The sequence below is a fragment of the Barbatula barbatula genome (genome assembly GCF_947034865.1).
Source record: "Barbatula barbatula genome assembly, chromosome: 12".
Lineage (NCBI taxonomy): Eukaryota > Metazoa > Chordata > Actinopteri > Cypriniformes > Nemacheilidae > Barbatula > Barbatula barbatula.
Genome location: NC_136775.1, coordinates 4,401,809 through 4,415,065, shown reverse-complemented (window position 1 = coordinate 4,415,065; position 13,257 = coordinate 4,401,809).

Here is a 13,257-nt window from a genome sequence, read left to right as displayed (position 1 = left end):
CAGAGAATAATGCATTTGTAAATATCTGAATGCCTACTCATTTATAAAAAACTGTCGGTGGCATATCACTCATTTCAAGATTTGTATTAAAGGGCTGCCTGTAACACAACAATACGCTTTTAATAATGGTTTATAACTTCAGCTGGTATATGATTTTACATGAAAATGTCGGTTTGATGTGATTTGACTATTAAGGCACGTAAAGATAAATAGGTAAATGAAAAATAAACCACACGTGTGTAATACGGTGTGACAGCAAAACGAAGAAAGAAGATGAATCTCTTTTATGCTATTTTATATTATATATATATATAAATGTTAATAATATGAAAGAATATATCACATACAACAATGAATCGCATATAGAATAAAAGTTTGTGTTTACATAATATATCTCTATGTGCATATTCATTTTGTATATATAAAAGCATACAAATACATGCATTTATTCAAGAAAATTATGAAATGAATAAACATTTATATATAATTTAAATAAATACATGTAAATATTTCCTAAATATGTATACGTGTATGTGTATGTATTTATTAATAGAAAACTATAAATAACTAAAAACAATACACCAACTTGCACAAACCCCACACAAAAAAGTCCTAATTTTGAAAAGGTTTACCATGTTCTCATTCAGAAAACACACAATATAATGAACTGAAGTGTCAAGATATAAACTCTCTCATTGTCTGTCTCATTACCCACACCTGCCCATTGTTATCTTCCCTTGTTAGTTCCCCTATATAATGTCCTTGTGTTTTCTGTCCTGTGCTGTTGCATTTTGCTTTGTTTAGGACTGTGCCACGTGTGATGGTCTTACGGTGTCTTGAAGCCTTGTATGAGAGTTCTGGCTAAGTTTTGTGGATATCAAGCTATCCTGTTTTCTTGTTTTGCCCCTTGTGGGAAGTTTTTGTTTCAGGTTATATTTATGCTGCTCCTGCTTTACTCCCCATCGACGGCTTTTGTTTTGTGTGTGAATTAGTTTCATTCCTTACTGCTGCCTACACTTGGGTTCACTCTCCTCTTGGAAAACCTGTTATTAGAAGTGAGTTCGGCATTGTTCACACTTCCAATCCCCATTCTCTTACAATGAATACTGCAAATGACCTGACAAGGCAGCCTCCAGCTCCTGCCGTACCCAAATGACGCCCCTGTTTACAAATTTGTATTTGTAGCCTTTTTTTACCTGTTCTGTATTTTTGCAGAATTAAAGAATTTATACTCTACGTTTCTGAAATTAGGCCAAAGGTGCGGAGGATGCCATATTTTTTATTGCCACCTATTGACAATTCGCTTTACTGTAGGGCAATCGTTTCCTTCTGTGTTTATGGAGCCACTTTGGATAAAAGCATCTGCTAAATGCCTGAATGTAAATGCTATTTGTGAAGTTGTATACTGTATTGTGTTGCATGGCCAGTTCATATTAAGTTTGTTTTTTACTTTTCTTGTCTTGTTAGCTCATCTACTTGCATCTGAGATTACTTTACAGTAGTGTAATGTTTTGATTGTATTTTGTCCTGCACTTATGTCGTGTATTCTTATAAACATCAAGCTTTCATATTATTCTTGAATCCCACTAGTATGTTACACTGTTCTGAATTGACTCTTGTCATGTTGTAATGTGATGGTTTTTGAGGGCTTGTGTATCATTTCTGGGTGAAACGTTTGGTTTTTTCAGTGAGTTTTGAATGGTTTTTAAGAAAATAGCTTAATTTTCATCTGAAAATAGGATGTAGAAGGAATTGGGTGAGAAGTTAATTTCAAGAAATCTAGAAAAACTAAATGTCCTGTTCCTAAATGCTTTATCTGCTGTATGAAGGTCACTGAATGGATGTCATTCTGCACAAAAAAGTGCTATTATTTGAACTTCAATTACTACTTGAATATTAGTTGGCCATTCTCAGCAGGTGCAACTCTCCATAATGACTGTATGTAGCCTATACACGTGTACATGATGCAAACCGTCAGCCTCCGTTAGTGAATAACATCCGTCTATTTGCAGATTTTAATCGGATGAAAGTAGTAGATAATGTCTCCCTCAAGTGCTAGATCTGTCTGTGCTGCCGGGTGGCGTTCTAACTGGTCTGTGATTAACAGAGGAGACCTGCGGTCGCCCCCTTTTCTTAGTGAAGAGCTGATGGCTATCAGAGCTCAAGTGTAACGCAATTACCTCTCCTCATGCAACACACACTTTCCATTATTTCACATAATGTCTGGGTGTCAGCGTTCAATCACCTGAGCTTTACACACAGGTAATCTTATTGATTATATATATATATATATACCATAATGAATACTTTTTAAATACGACAAAGAAAGCATACTTTTTAGATTTTTGTAATGTTAACATTATAAAAATATGTTGTCCATAACAAAGGACATATCACTGCTGCCATATTTCATGACTTTTAATTGTTTTGCCATAAACATCGAGGGCAACTAATGATAATGATTTATCACTGGGTTTTGCAAGTACTGTATATCTAACCAAAAAAAGTATTTCAAAGTACTTGTCAACTTAGACAACACAGTATTTAATCATGTAAAAGTACAGTGCCTTTTCCATTTCCTAATACATTGTGAATTTAGACATCTGATGTTTAAGAAGAACTTTTAATTTGGAAATCATAAGTATAACAAACTCAGTATAAAGTTTCATCGAAAATTTTAAATAAATTTCAGTTTTGGGTATTTTGCCTTACTAAATGTTATCGAACTGGCATGGACTTATTGGATTTCATTAAAATTTTTGGAGATCATCTTAAAATGTCTTAGTGCTACGGCCCCCCAGGATAGAACAAAGGCTTTTGTGAGAAAATGCAAAGTGTGCTCCATTATTGTCTTCAAATCTTTAGCTGTCATTACTCTGTCCATATCTGTGTAAATGGCATAATTCCACACATCTAAGCAATTGAATGGAAACGATGACAGTTTGACTTCACACTAGCTTATGTTCTTACTGAAAGAGAGCGCCGTGCCTGAGGCGTAACCGAAACGCTATTCATGAATGCATTTAAAGACAAATCTGATCTTCCCTTAAGTCTAAGACAAAAGCTCGGGTTCACCTTTGTAACCATCAGATGTGAAATAAATAGGTTACTTACATTCATCAATTAACACTTCTTGTCATACGTGGAGTATCTGTTAAACGCAACCGAAATCCTGGCGGGATCTTTGTGGTTTCCGAGGTGCGCCCCGTTCTTGTCGTAACACAGTTTAAGATCCTCGAAGCGCTTTGGGGAAGTCAAATTCTATAATTATCAAACTGCTTTTATTTGTGTGTTTATATGTTACACGTTATCGTGATGGGTTAAGACTCCCTCTCATCACAAGCCATTTCTTAAGGGTAATAAATATAGCTGTTTAGTTATTATCATTGACAAAGAGGAGAGCTGGGTGCCCTTTTACCCACGGATGAACGGCAAAACCCGCTCTTTGCAAAATGTTTGAGGAACTGTCAAGTTCCGAACAAAGGTGCTTTGCATAAGAGTGTTAACAAGGTTATTGATGCAAAGCACTTTGTGTTCCTGAGCGAGACAGCGTTGCCAAAAGGTTTGAGGCAATAAGCGCAAACATCAGATAGCATGTGAAAGCAGCAACTTCTTCATTCATTCATACTCTGGGAAACGGATGTAGCGTTTTACTCAGATGTTGTTTTCATCCTGGGTATTCAAAAGGGTTTTCCTCTGGTTTGGCATAGGGCGTGGCTCATGAGCTAAAGAGCTGATTCAAGCTGGCCTACTTCCAGAGAGAATCTGACTCGTAGACCACACACAGAGCCTGACCTTCTCCAGATACTAACTATTTTTATGTCACATGGTGTTCCAAATCGGTCATAAAGTTTGCATGCCTTATAGAAGGCTTCCTATGTAGGTAGTAAGCAGCATCAGGCCCGGATTAAGAATTCAGGCACCCCTGGGCACAAGTGTCTTGTAGACCTCCCCCCATATTTGAAATAGCCTAAAGGGTACTACGTGTAGGATCACTTCTACTGTATCTTATACAGGAATACATTGCCAAGTTACAAACTTTGATCACAATCTGAAGGACAATATCAAGACCTGTACAGAGTCTCCATCATATAGGATTCAAAACACAACAACGCTTTTCAGCAATAACAATATCAAGACATTACACTGCCTCACCTCTACCTACTAATTCAGTTTTATTAGATTCTTCCATAATTCACACACAAACACGCCAAAATAACAAAACAAAAATATAAGAACTTTTTAGGACATTCTTAAGCGTAATTCTCAAATATCTTCTTATCAACGTATTCATTTTTCTTTGAATAAAACTGTCAATGATTATACTGAAAGAGTAATTTGTCCATTTCTTTATTTGTGTAACAAGCACCTCGCGACTTATGTATGCGTATAATGCGTTAAACGCATTAACGAATATCATAGGTACAGTATACTTCTTTAGCCTATATGTTACGAGTCTGTGTAAGTAAACATTTTGAAATGTGTGTAAAAGCACTCTGGATTTTTCCAATAACGGAGGCAAAAAATTTGACTTGATCAACATTATATCAAAATTCATCATTGGCGAAGAAACACCACCAAATACATGTTAAAAAAACTCAAAGACAACCGTGAGGGTATTCTAATTTAGCCTATAGATTAGATTTACAACAATAAAGCCGTTTTCATTTACAATACATATTTTCTGTTTCTATTGGCAGTTCTGACTTAACGTGACATCTTCAAACAAATCACCATAAAAAGGCGATTTTGGCTATATTCTTTCACACATCCTCTACCTAGGTAACCATACGCATATTAACAGACGAAATGTGTTCATGTTTCACAGATAAAAAGAGTCATATACAGCTTTTGAAAAGACAGCATTTTCACTTTTGGGTGAACTATACCTTAATCATAGATTGGTAGCACTTTTTTCGGCACCTGTCATCAAAGCAGATGAATATTTGAACATTGTGACAGTGAGAACGCAGCTAAAGTCTTCTTGTGTTTCGACTCCATAAAAGCATCTTAAATAATGTAAAGAACATTCTGTGGAAGTATAATCTTTATGTCTTCAATATTGACTGAGTACGGCCATGTCAAAGATTAAAATCAAAGTGAAATTTATTCATTGTTAGATTGTGAGAATTCGGCCTGGTCACACATGTCACCATTTTGACAAAAGTTGCCATCTCAGATAAACCAAAGATAAAATGTCACATGCCAGTCAAAACCGTTTTGCCACTTAAATTATGCCAACAAGGATCATAGAATTTGGTTTAAAGCCATGTATACAGTATATTATCTGCATAATCTAGTGACGTAATGCATAGAAAACAGTTTTACTCACCAAAGACAATTAAACTTTTTGTACCCAGCTATTAACGCTACTCGTAAAAACTAAATTACCTGGACTGGTTACTGTATCGCAAACATTACACAATACATCAGATTCTGTATACAGATAATTTTTCCACAATGCGACTCTTTGATCGCGTTTGATTCTTTTTCCGCTCAACATGGCACGAGAAGAGGCCGTCATGTGGAAGCGGCAGTCACTGACTGGCCCTCCCCTCATCACAAGGTGAACTTGGATCTCAGGTCCAGCTGACCTCTGCAGCTTCTCACTCACACTGTTTATGGAGCCAGACTTGAGATTAGAGTGGCTGCACTTCTCTCCTGTCTAATTCGCTTTCTTTTCCTTCTTGTGAACTTGTCGGCTGCCCCTTCCTCCCTCCCTCACTTCACGTTTTCCAGACATGTCACTCCGGTAACTGTGACTCTTTTGCCAAGGACACAAAGGCTGCAGTAATTCGATTTTCCGTGGCTCCAGCTAAACATGTGTGAGAGAGTGAGCGTGTGTCGGACCTAAGCAAATCTGTTGGGCTTTATTGGAAGAAGTAAAATTAACCAAAATAAAGCAGCAGTCATACAGCATGGTTGTGCATGGCTTTAAAAACTGTTGCACACTGGTGGATGTATATTTTCTGAAGATGTCCAAAAAGTTCACACATTAGCAAATAAAAATGTTTGTTATACTGGTTAGAGGAATTGTTTTCCCCAAAAATGGTCCCCATTTACTTTCCATCGTAGGAATAAAAAAATAATATACTATGGTCAAGTCAATAGGGACCATGTTGGTGGGAACTATTCCTTTAAATGAGAAGTTTACCTAAAAATGAAGATACTGTTTGTTGACGTTCTTTAAAGGGATACATAAAGAAGATAATATAATGTACTTTTTTATTTACATTTTTAACAGCACAGGAAAGGCAGTAATACCAGTTTAGAGTGAAATAAGGCCATGTAAATATTGACAGTTTTGATTTAATTTTTGAATAAGATTTATATAAAATTATTCTTATTTTATAAATTAAAATATTATTATTATTTTTTAGGCCGGTTTTTGTAAAGATTTAAAAAGGTTGGAAACAGGACATTCACTCACATAAATGAATTAGTCAAATGTGTTTTAATATTAATAAATGTCTTTAAGTCAAGTTCCAGAAATATGGTGAAATTTCAAAGGTCAGGTGTCAAAAAACATAAAATATATACTGCAAATGTCCAAGGTCAGAGGTCAAATAACAGAACTTTTTTTTTTACATGTACTTTTTTACAGCACTTATATTTGATACTTTTTAAGCTTTTATCATAGAACAGTAAATTAAGTTATACATGCATAAATGGTTTATTTTTACGGTATGTACTCAATATTTTATTTATGTCACATGTTATATTGTACATCTAAAAATATAAATGTGTGTGTGTGTGTGTGTGTGTGTGTGTGTGTGCCAAGCTGGATAAGAAAATGGTCTTGGCGCCACTGCGATCATCTTCACTGCTGTTCTGGCTTTCCAGACATTCCCTTTTACAGTGCCAACATCTAAGTACCACACAAACAACTGATCTCACAACTAGGCCTATATCATCTTTAAACATTCCAGCTTTTACTTGGGCACAGCTTCAGAGCTGTGTCATATCTCGCAGAAGAGACAACGTACGATACCCTTTGAGATGACAGCTTTCAATGTTCACCTGGCAAGGAAATGAATGTTCCTAATCCGTAGCACGACTCATGATTATTGTGTCCTTTATGCAGCACTAAGAACACAGCACTGAATACTGGAGTTTGAAAATCAACACAGAGATAATCACCACGACAGCACACACGTGGCCAGAGCAATCGATATCGTGGCTGCTCACGGGCAAGGTCACACCGTGACATGCAAACAAGCCCCGGTTTTTCACGTCTCACATGCTAAGCAGCCGTGACTGCTGCTTGGGAGACGCTCGTCCCTCGGGGAAGTCATCGCAGTGCCTTTGTTTGTGAAATCTAATAGGCTTGTGTTGTATTCGTTGGCTTTGTGCTGAGCACTGAGCTTTATTCCCTCGTCGCTTCACCAGCCTGTTTCTCCATTAATGCTCCATTAGGGAAATTAGTGCTGTAATTGGGGAGGCGAGAAGAGAGATCAGGAGCCCAAACCAAAGAGGATGCGACTGACGTTGACATAAGTCTTAAAGGGATACTTCGCCTAAAAATGAAAATTCTGTCATCATTTACTCACCTTCGAGTTATTCCAAATCTGTATACATTTCTTGTTCTGATGAACACAAGATATTTGGAAGAATGCTTTGTATTTTGTCCACATAAAAGCATGATGAAGTATTGTAAGGCCTGGTTTGTAGTTGTTAACTTGTAGTTGTCTTTTGATAGAATAGCCTATTTGATTTGACACATTTTACATATTTTTGCATAAATTCACATGTTCAAGTTTTAATAAAGCATCGATAATATTTATTATAAATAGTAAACTATAAGAAAATATACAAGTACTTGCAGTGTGAAAATTACAAAACTTAAAATACACACATTTTTATATTTGAAAAATCAGTAGTTGGTAAACACAAACTATACGATCCAGATACACTGACAGTTTTTAAAACACTCAAAATATGGATATAATTTCAATAAAATAACAAAATAACACACCTGTTCAGATTTACGTTTTGCATGCAAAATACTTATATAATAGTTTTCTAGTTTCTGGTACATGTCCATAATTAACTTAAGAATCTTAACCCGTGGTTGCTTACCTGTGGACATCTCTGTGAAGCTCAAAAAAAGTTCGTTTCGGATCTAGAATTAACTGACTAGCAGAAACATGTGTTTGCAGAGAGGAATCTTTTTTTATCTAATGCAATAACATTCATTTTTTTGTGTTTACGTACGTTTTCGGCCTGTATTGCATATTTATGTTTCTTTCAAACAAAGTAGATAATCTTTATCTATTTATGAAAAGAATACTATTTTTTACAAAAGAGAGGTGGTAGGTATGCGTGTGAGAGATTGAGTCAGTGTTGCTTGCATGTTTCAAAGCGTCTGTTCGTGTGAAATTCTCCAGGTCTGACCTCTAAGTGGACTCGGAGTAGTTGTTCAAAAATGTGTTCTTTTTGATAAGCTGCAAATTACTGAAAGTTTAGAGTAGTCCCTATTTTTGGCCTCTGGGATATTGCTGTAACACCATTACTAATTTAAAACAAATAAATTCATTTTTTATTATCGCCTTGCGTTGATCAATACCCCATAGACATCGCACATTGCACGTTTACTTTTTTCTTTCAAATAATTAAATGAACAAAAAAAATTCAGTTTTTTACTGAAAGTTTGTTTTGTAATTGTCCGCACTGTTTTAATGACCTCATATCGTTTATGTCCAGGTCACTGCTCTCTTCGCAGTAGCCGTTACTTTGTGAAAGGGAGTCGGACCCCCGTGGCTTCCTGCCAGACTAATTTCCTCAGGTTCTTCCTGAACAAGACACCAGTAGAACATTTAAAATGAAATACAACCACTTCTTCCTTAGCCCCAAAGCTTTAAATAGTCCATCTGGGGACACCAGTTTGTCCCACCTCCCACAAGCATGGCCAGTGCCCCCACCATGTTGATTCATGCTCTGTTTTCTCTCGAAACAGCTCAGCATCCTGGCATTGTGACGAGGGCCTGAAACCGGGTATAAAGACGCATGAAAAGTGTGGATATGGATTTTCCCGGGTGGTCGAGGAGATGTCCGTCACCATGTCAGAAAATGATTTCTGCTCATGACAACTCATTTCCAGCCCACTGTTTATTTGTCCCGCTCTGGGGTTTTTGCCTGAATAATTTTTCAGATCTAGAGTTAACTCTGACCCCTTCCACCTGTCTTGTGAACGCCTTCAACTTCAGCGGCCCCAGGAACATCTCACATGACTACTGAAAAGCTATTGATGAGCTGCTAAAAGGATTAGCAGCATAAAGGGGCAACTATATTCAGATATGACTAATGCCTGAGCAGGACACGCGAGGTGGAGAGGTGTTAAATCTTTGAATCGTTCGATAAGGCGTACATTAATCCCCTGCACCACAAAAACCTTCATGGACAGCATGATCTAACATAATAAAGCATATCGTGTGAATGCACATCTCTCACCATCATCTTTTCTTTGCAAATGAATACCTGTGCTCACGTCACGTGGCTTATTTAAAGGGATGTTCATCCAAAAATGAACTCAATTTTTTTCCATTTACTCAACCTCAAGTAATTTCTCACCTCTATACATTTCTTTGTTCTGATGAACACAGAGAAAGATATTTGGAAGAAAATGTTTTCTTCCAAATATCCTTGTTTATGTTAACCAGAACAAAGAAATGTATACAGGTTTGAAAGAACCCGAGGGTAAATTCTGTTATCATTTACTCATAACATGTACAAACATCAAAGCATTATGTTAAATATTTGTTTGTTTTAAAAAATATCTTAATCTTGTCATCATTTTCCTGCAGCCTACCTCTCTTAAAGCAGCTTTGCATTGCAAATCCAAAATCAAATTGTATTAAAGACAGAGCCAAAGCATAATACGTAGAGATTTGTTCAAATATCTTTGTTAAGATAAAAGCAATAATGTACAAGCTAGCTTGCTCAGCTGTCATTCACATATGCTCACATCGGTCCATGTGGCGCGATGTTTTTCTGATGGGGTGAGGGGGTGGGAAAAGCCCTGCCACTTTTATTCCATTAGATGATAACAAAAGGGATTATGTGTTAAGAGGAGTGGCATTGGAAGGACATCACCCATTAAAGCCCTTTTCACTTTTACCGTGCTGTTTGCTGATTCTTCCAAATACTATTAAAGAGCCTTCTGTGGCAATACTCACTACCCAGGGCTTCACTAAGCTGTACGAGGGCAGCAATGCTTTAATCACGGGTGTGAATAGGAAGATTATTCCAGTGTTTTGCCTTTTTATGGGATATGGAAAATCTATAGGTGTTTCTGTGAGGTCACAGTACAGGTAAAGGACAAAGAGGGTGCCTTCACGTTTAACATAATAGACACATGAAATGCTTTACCACATTGGATCGCAATTGGTCACCAACGGGACAAACTGTTATATGTGAAGAATGTGAATATCACGGCATTGTTTGTGCTTTTTAAAGGATGCGGTTTGTAAGATGCTGCACATTCTCTACATTTAAGGACAGGCGTGAAAGTCTGTGAAGTGAAAGTATTTTGAAGTGATCGGTCCCACAAATAAAAACCCTGTCATTATTCACCCTCATGTTTTTCCAAACCTTTTGTCTAACACAAAAGGAGATATTTTGAGAAATGTGTTTATGTGTCCATACAATGGAAGTCAATGGGGACCAATGTTGTTTGTTTATCAACGTTCTTCGAAATATATTATTTTGTGTTCTGCAGAAGAAAGAAACTCATACAGGTTTCCTTCGATATAACATAACCTTGTGTTAAAGGAACAGTTCACACAAATAATTATTTTACTCACCCTCACCTTTCTTTGATCTGAAGACCACAGAGAAATATATTTGGAATAATTATTGTACAGATCTTGGCCACAATTGACTTCCAGTAGGAAAAACTATTTTGAAGAATGTAGGAAAGCAAACAGTTCTGGGGCACTTTTGACGACTATTGTAATGTTTCCTACTACGTTAGTCAATGGTGGTCAAGAACTGTTTGGTTGCAAGCATTCTTCCAAATATCTTTCTGTGTTCATCGAAACAAAGACATTTATCCAGATTTGGAACAACTCGAGGGTGAGTAAATTATGACAAATATTTTTGGGTGAACTGGTCCTTTAACATGAAATAAAACATCACCCAATTTTTCTTTTTAATGCTTAACATCTTACTGATGGTGCATGTTGTTCCATACAAAAACCATAACATTCACCTTTTAAACACCGCCGCCATTCACAGATGACTACAGGATACAGGTGCAATTCTGCCATGGTCTTGTAATAGAATAACTCAATCCCTATAAAAGCAATTGTAAGGTTATTATCTTCTTAGGGTTCCATTTGTACCGAGTAGCACTTAGGAGAGCTGGAGACTAATCTCATAGTTGGGTTTCTTAGTCATCAGATTTACCGGCCTCAGTGAATGTCATTGTGGTTTACATCCATCCATACGTTTCCTGGAACGTTAGTGATAGTAGGAAAAGTGGATGTTGGTAGATGGTGGATGACCCCGCCAAGGTGTGAAGGTGTGGTGCCAGACAGTGTACTATGCGCTTGAAAGTTTTGTAGTTTCAATTGTGCGCCTTTCTCTGGCTTTGTATTCTGTAAAATCTTCATGAAAAAAAATCATGCTGGTTATATTGTTGTTGAATTTTGGATTAAAGTGTTTTAAAGGTCTTTGTTAAAGGATACAGTTTTGGTTGTTAAAGCCTGTATGTTCCTCACACAGCCGGCTGTCACAGAGCTTTTAGAGACGATGGATGTCACAAGTGTCAGACTAAATAAACGGAGGGCAGCGTTGCTTATTTGTATGGCGTTAACAGGCGCACGAAACCCCAGAGCCACGAAAGAGCCGGGCCGCCACCCAACAAGCAGGTAAGCATGGGAGATGGCCAATTCCCACACACAGAAGAATTTTCTGGCAAAATATACACCGGAATCACACGCGCGCGCGTGCCAGCCTACATGCGTTTTAGCAAATAAAAAAGGGCCTATGAGCAGGCCAGCTCATATTGATCTTTTAACATAGGATTATACAGTCTGGCTCTATGGGCTTACCCGCTTTAATTCCCTCACTAAATAGATAGACTGACTTTGGCTCTATACATATCTGGATCAATGCAAATGTACTTATGCCGCCATGGTTCAATTTTAAACGAATTCCATTAGCCATAAGTAAAAGTTTTCTAGGGTAATGCGATTAGGGTTCCCCTCACCAACAGACTTTCTACTCAAGCGATGAAACGCTTCTTGTTTTTTTACTTTGCGCCAGTTGCAATATCCCTCTGCCGGACGCTGCTGTGATTGCGGTAGTAGTGTTGTATATGCCACCTGTCTCTTCCTCTCTTTGTTTCTCTTTTCCAAACACTAGTTACGCTCACCCTCGCAGGCTCTCTGGTGTCGGCTTCGCTTATACGGGAATCAGACTGCTCCAAAGGCATCATCTAATAAAAGCTACCTGCGCTCTGCATCTCTCCCTCCTTTAAAATAAGCCTTCATTATTAGATTTCTTGCAAGAGCTGGATGTCAGCTGACATCTTTGCTTCCATCGTAAATGGTAAAACAGTGAGCTGGTGCGACAAATGGGATACTGAGTTATGCACCAACTATGGAAATGGCTGTGTGCCTTTTAGCTCATTAAATTGTATTTCTAATGCTATACATTTACATTTTCCAGCTGTAGCGGTTGCATTTTTGCTGTTTGCAGTTGTATTTTTGTTTGCGGCCATGCATTACTAGTTCTACAGTTATTTAGTAAATATTCCCCAAATGATTATTTGTTATACACGTATATATTCTTTTTTTTAACTATGGAAAAGGTTGCATACATTTTTAGCTCATTCAATTGTAATTCTACTACTAAGTATACGTTTTACCGTAAACCTAAAAATGTATATATATTATATTTTTTTTTATTTTAGGATAACTCCATCTGACAGATTTGATACTCATCTCTTAAAGATGTCTTTTTCCATATGATATTCGATACTGCTGGGTGTTGATCATTATTGACCAGATAATGATCCGTTTAATTATAAATGCATCATCAATGCAGACTGACACTTACTCATAATCCTGTCATGACATCAGACGAGCGGATGCCAAAGCACACAACCAACCATTGTTCGTGGTCCCCAGCAACACAGCAATGAAAATGCACAGACCAGAGAGAAAGATCTTCCACCCTCTAAGGCCCTCGGCCTGACCCGGAGCGAGAGTTGTTGACCATGAGGGAGAGAATGATGCTAAGGATGATGATGGC